This window comes from Rhinopithecus bieti, unplaced genomic scaffold (genome assembly GCF_001698545.2).
Source record: "Rhinopithecus bieti isolate Rb0 unplaced genomic scaffold, ASM169854v2 scaffold_2439, whole genome shotgun sequence".
NCBI lineage: Eukaryota > Metazoa > Chordata > Mammalia > Primates > Cercopithecidae > Rhinopithecus > Rhinopithecus bieti.
In genome coordinates this window covers 3467478-3473347 of record NW_016804232.1, presented here as the reverse complement: position 1 = coordinate 3473347, position 5870 = coordinate 3467478, and the positions used below count along the sequence as shown (strand labels likewise).

Genomic DNA, 5870 nt, shown 5'->3' with positions numbered 1-5870 from the left:
ATCCCTTTTTTTTTTTTTTTTTTTTTTTTTTTTTTGAGACAGGGTCTCACTCTGTTGCCTAGGCTGGAGTGCAGTGGTACAAGCATGGCTTACTGCAGCCATGAACTTCTGGGCTCAAGTGGTTCTCCTACCTCAGCCTCCTAAATAGCTGGGACTACAGGTGTGTACCACTGTGTCTGACTACTTTTTAAAAAATTTTTAGTAGAGACAAGGTCTCCCTATGTTACCCAGACTGGTCTCAAATTCCTGAGCTCAAGAGATCTTCCTGACTCACAGCTATAATCCCAGCACTTTGGGAGACCTCCCAAAGTGCTGGGATTATAGGTATGAGCTACTGTGCCCAGCCTTAAAAATCACTCTTATCAGAAAATTGAACCCTTTTGCATTGTTGACGGAAATGTAACTGGTACGGCCATTAAGGAAAACAGTATGGAGTTTCCTTTAAAAATTAAAAAAAATAGAACTACCATATGATCCAACCGTCTCTGAATATATGTCCGAAAGAAATGAAATCAGTATTTCAATTCATGTTCATTGCAGCATTCATAACAGCCAAGACATAGAAACAACCTAAGTGTCCGTTTACAGATGAATATGCATAAAGAAAACATGATATGTATATATGTGTGTGTGTATGTGTACGTATATATATACACACACACACATATATCTGATGGAATATTATTCAACCTTAAAAAGAAATAGCCTGCTATTGGTTGACATCACGGACAAACATGGAGAGCATGATATTGAGTGAAGTCAGTGAGACATGGAAAGACAAATACTGCATGATCTCACTCATATGTGGAAAAGAGAGTAGAAATAGAGAATAGAAGAGTGGTTGCCAGAGGCCGGTGGTGAGGACAATGGAGAAGTGTTGGTCAACAGGTACAAAGTTTCAGTTATAAGATGAATAAGTTCTGGAAGTCTAATGGTGGCTATAGTTAATAATACTGTATATTTAGGTGAAGTTTGAAAAGATTTAAAGTGTCCTCGAGACACACACACACACACACACACATACACACACACACACACACACACACAAAGGGCAACTGTGGGTGGTGATGGACCTGTTAATTAACTTGATTGTGGTAATCATTATACTATACATAGGTATTGCAAATCGTCATGTAACCTTGAATACATACGATTTTTAGTTGTTGGTTAAACATTTTAAAATAAAAAAAATAAAAAAAAAAAAAACAAAATTACTCATCAATTGAAGAAATAGTCTAAAACAAGGACTGCGGAAAATGAACAACCGCCAAAGAGAAAGTGATGCTCTGCACCCTCCCCTTCTGGTCGGTGCTTGCCGGTGCTTGCCTCCACACTTCCTAAGAAACACAGAGCAAGGAGTGCTCCAGGCACAGACGCAGCTTTCCCTGACCAATAACCATCGAGATCCTGTCCTGCCTCTCGCCCTGCCCTTCCCCTCTCAGACCCTCCTGACCAGTGTAGGGAAAAGCCTGAGGGACTCTTAGTCATTCTGTTTTTGGAATGTGGAATTGAGAGCTAGCTGGTCCCAAGCACGCAGCCGTCTGCGTCTTCTCACAGGGGCCTCACGTTGTTTTCTAGCTAAACAGCGCACAGGAATTTTTCAGCCCCCGCCTCCTCTGTCACAAAGCCTGTGATTCCTTTAAAGAACTGCAAAGCAAAGCATCTTTCCAGTTAAAAAGCCCAAACTGAAATGTGATGGCATCTAAATGTCTTTATCCCCAATTACTAGCCCTCTTCCTGACAGGCCCTCCCATCTGCCTCTGTGCCTAGAAAGAAGATCCCTGCTACTTCAGCCCCAGTTTCCTTTTCTTTTTCTTTTTCTTTTCTTTTCTTTCTCTCTTTTTTTTTTTTTTTTTTTCGAGACAGAGTTTTGCTCTGTAGCCCAGGCTGGAATGCAGTGGCACAATCTCAGCTCACTGCAAGTTCTGCCTCCCAGGTTCACGCCATTCTCTTGCCTCAGCCTCCCAAGTAGCTGGGACTACAGGCGCCCGTCACCATGCCCAGTGAATTTTTTTGTATTTTTTAGTAGAGACGGTGTTTCACCGTGTTAGCCAGAATGGTCTCGATCTCCTGACCTCCTGATTGGCCCACCTCAGCCTCGCAACAGTTTTCTTATTTTTAAGGGATTTATCTTTTGATCACTTAATATTATTAGATTGGTGCAAAAGTTATTGTGGTTTTTGTCATTAAAAGTAATGTACTTTTGTACCAACCTAAAATAAATATTATTTATTTATTCCAGACTTACTTAAAAGAGGACTCAAGGAGGACGAGAAAGACGTGTTTGTATTTCAAGATAAAAAAGGAAATATATGAGGCCGGGCACAGGAATGCCTGTATTCCCAGCACCTTGGGAGTCTGAGGTGGGAGGATCACTTGAGCTTAGGAGTTCGAGACCAGCCTGCGCAATATAGGGAGACTTCATCTCTACAAAAAGTTTTAAAAAATTTATTTTAAACTTTTAAGTCCAGGGGTACATGTGCATGTTTGTTACATAGATAAATGTGTGTCATGGGGGTTTGTTGTACAGATTATTTCATCACCCAGGTATTAAGTCTAGTACCCATTAGTTATTTTTCTGATCCTCTCCCGCCTCCCACCCGTGACTCTCAATAGGCCCCAGTATGTGCTGTTCCCCTTTATCGGCCATGTGTTCTCATCACTTTGCTCCCACTTATAAGTGAGACCAGGTGGTGTTTGGTTTTCTGTTTCTGTGTTAGTTTGCTAAGGGTAACGGCTTCCAGCTCCATTCATGTCCCTGCAAAAGACATGATCTTGTTCAAAAAGTACAAAAATTAGCTGGGTGTGGTGGCACGTGCCTGTAGTCCCAGCTACTCAGGATGCTAAGGTGGGAGGATCACCTGAGTCCAGGAGGTCAGAGCTGCAGTGAGCCCTTCTGGTGCCACTGCACTTTAGCCTGGGCCACAAAGCAAGACCCTGTCAAAAGAAAGGAAAGAAGGAAGGAAGGAGAGAGAGAGGGAGGGAAGGAAGGAAGGAAGAAAGAGAGAGAGAAAGAAGAAAGAAAGAAAAGAAAGAAAGAAAAGGAAAAAAAGGAAGGAAGGAAGGAAGGAAGGAAGGAAGGAAGGAAGGAAGGAAGGAAGGAAGGAAGGGAGGAAGGGAGGAAGGGAGGAAGGGAGGAAGGGAGGAAGGGAGGAAGGGAAAGGTTGAGCAAAGTAGCCCTCAGCCAGAATGAAAAAGTTACATGAATGTATGCCATGAAATATTTTCCTCTTGCTGAATGTGGGCCAAAACCTGATTTTCCTAAAAATGTCTTTAAAGTGTCATAGTATCCATATAATTAAATAAAATTATTTCAGGAAACGAACAACCATTTCTTGCAGTGAGACTAAAGGCAATTTCCCCAGGGCTCCTCATAGAAAGGAGACTGAATAAAAAAAATGAAGTAGGCCGGGTGCAGTGGCTCACGCCGGCCTGTAATCCCAGCACTTTGGGAGGCCGAGGCAGGCAGATCACCTGAGGTCAGGAGTTCGAGTCCAGCCTGGTCAACACGGTGAAACCCTGTCACTACTAAAAAAGATATACAGAAATTAGCCAGGTGTAGTGGTGTGCACCTGTAATCCCAGCTACCTGGAAGGCTGAGGCAGGAAAATTGCTTGAACCCAGGAGGTGGAGGTTGCAGTGAGCCAAGATCGTGCCACTGCACTCCAGCCTGGGTGACAGAGCATGATTCCATCTAAAAAAAGAAAAGAAAAGAAAAAGACAGTATCCTCTTTCTATACATGTGACAGATTTCACAGAGTGGACGTTTATAATTTCTCTTAATATAGAATGATGATATCACCTGTGATTTCACTCTAGTAAAACACTATGGATGGTATGCCTATCCAGGAACTCAGCTCCCAAATCAGCTGGCTTGATGCAACAATGAAATTCAAAGTATCTGTGAGGGAAAGATTAGCCCTCCATGAATTCCTGTTTATGTGGCCAAGCTTCTGAAAGGCATAGGGCAACAATGAATTTGCAAATATCCCTGTTGACTAAACGTGGACTACAGATATATGTGGCTAGTGAAGTGCAGAGCCATATGTTCTGCATAGCCAGCCTGCTTCATACAAAATACAATGGGATTGGGGTGAGGGACAGTTCACAAAAGAAATCTAACTAACTGGTCAAAAAATAAAACATAAAAAAAAGAAGGCTTTCTTAGTGCTGGTGGTTGCATAAGCTAGTATAATATTGTTGGGCATTTTGTTAATAGTTAGACATGTATCTTTGATCTAGCAATTCTATTTCTAGATTGTCACCTAAGGAATTATTTAAGAGTGTGTGCAAATATTAATGATAATGATATTTGTCCTAAAAGAATGAAAACACTGTAAATGTCTACCTCTAAATTGTGGTACCCGCATGTAATGGAATACAATTCCACTATTAAACATGATGTCTTAGATGAATACACATAGGCATGGTCAGTGTTCACTATACATTGCTAGGTTTTATATAAAACAGTTTACTAAAGAATACAAGTATAATAATAGTACTAGTGTGTTGTTATGTTTGTGTAATAGTTATCTTTAATATCAGATTTTTTTTCCTTCTACATACTGCTTTCCACAAAGCCTTTTGGGTCCCATTCCTTTTTTCTTTAACAGCATCAGATCCCATATATTTCTAGTCACTTTCAGTTATCAAATATTCTCCATTTTAAATTTCCAATCTCAATCCAACTCCAATGTCATCACCTGCCCCCTGGTTGTCAGCTTGAGACATTTGGAAGGTGAAGGGAGGGCCTGCTTTTCTTCTTAAGGGGAGGAGACAAGAGAGACTGTCTTTTTCCTTGATGATTTGGCCATGGTCACAGTCATCTCCTTGCTGGAGTCTTTGCTGCTCTGGTTAAAACACGCTGACAGCACTGCCCTCTATGGAGTGGGTAGCCAAATGCAGACCCTTCAAGAACTCCTAGCAGAGCCTCACTATGCCTGCCAACTGCACACTTCCCTGATGTGATAGATCCACCCTTCCACTCCCTGTCAATTTCCGCCATACACAATCACATGGGCTTTCCTCCTGGATCTCCTTCTAAGTGGAGCAAGATGATCTCTCCTCTGGTACCTTCTGTGGTTCCCCCGTGAGCACACAGGAGGCACAGGCCTTCCGGACATGCCAGTGCCATTGTGCAGATGCAAGCGGCCCCACTGACATCCCCTCTTGGTACCCTGCTCTCTGGTTCATTTACTTTTCCAATTAGGCAGAGTCAGGCAAGCCAGTCCGCCACCTGAGTAGACATCCAATGGGAGCATAGGCCAGTCATTTCTTGTTGCAAATACTCCCAAGATGCTTCAGTAATTTCCTTGGAGCTGCCTCACTTGACTTTGAAGAGGAAAGTGCATGACCACCTCACTAGACAAAAAGACACACACAAAATTATTCTTACTCTAAATCTAAATAACCTACAAAGCCAACAACCTCAATACTTCCCCCTTCCTCTGCTTATACAGACTCTGAAGGAAGGAGCATTGGGATGGTGCCTGGCCGGGGGGTGAGGATTCTGTCACCTCTTACTAAGTCTTGGGGTAAGGTGTCTAGTCTCAGGGACTGACTCTTTGTCTCATTAGGGGACCTTAGTGCTTTTTTTGTTTGTTTGGTTTTTTAATTTCAGCATTGGAGGTTTAGGTAAATTTCATGAAAAAAATAGGAAAAAGTTTCAAATATCTTATAAATAGAAATGTACCTATACACAATCCCAGAAAGAGTTCTGAAGCTATACATCAAAGTGTTAAAGTTTCCATAGTAAAATATGAGCTTATAATTTTTTCTCTCTTTGTGGCCTACATGTTTTAATTTTTCTATCCAAAACCTGTTTTGGTTTTATAATGAAAGGGATACACAAACATTATTTTTATTTAAAA

At 41.7% G+C, this 5870-nt stretch overlaps 1 long non-coding RNA gene across 1 annotated transcript in view; it reads right to left on the bottom strand.

Moving 5' to 3' along the window:
• Positions 1–5870, bottom strand: part of LOC108526588 (uncharacterized) — an 88695-nt gene that overhangs the window by 2944 nt on the left and 79881 nt on the right. The window contains exon 3 of the long non-coding RNA XR_001884566.1: positions 3803–3901. This is a non-coding gene — a long non-coding RNA (uncharacterized LOC108526588). The remainder of the gene's footprint in view (positions 1–3802; positions 3902–5870) is intronic.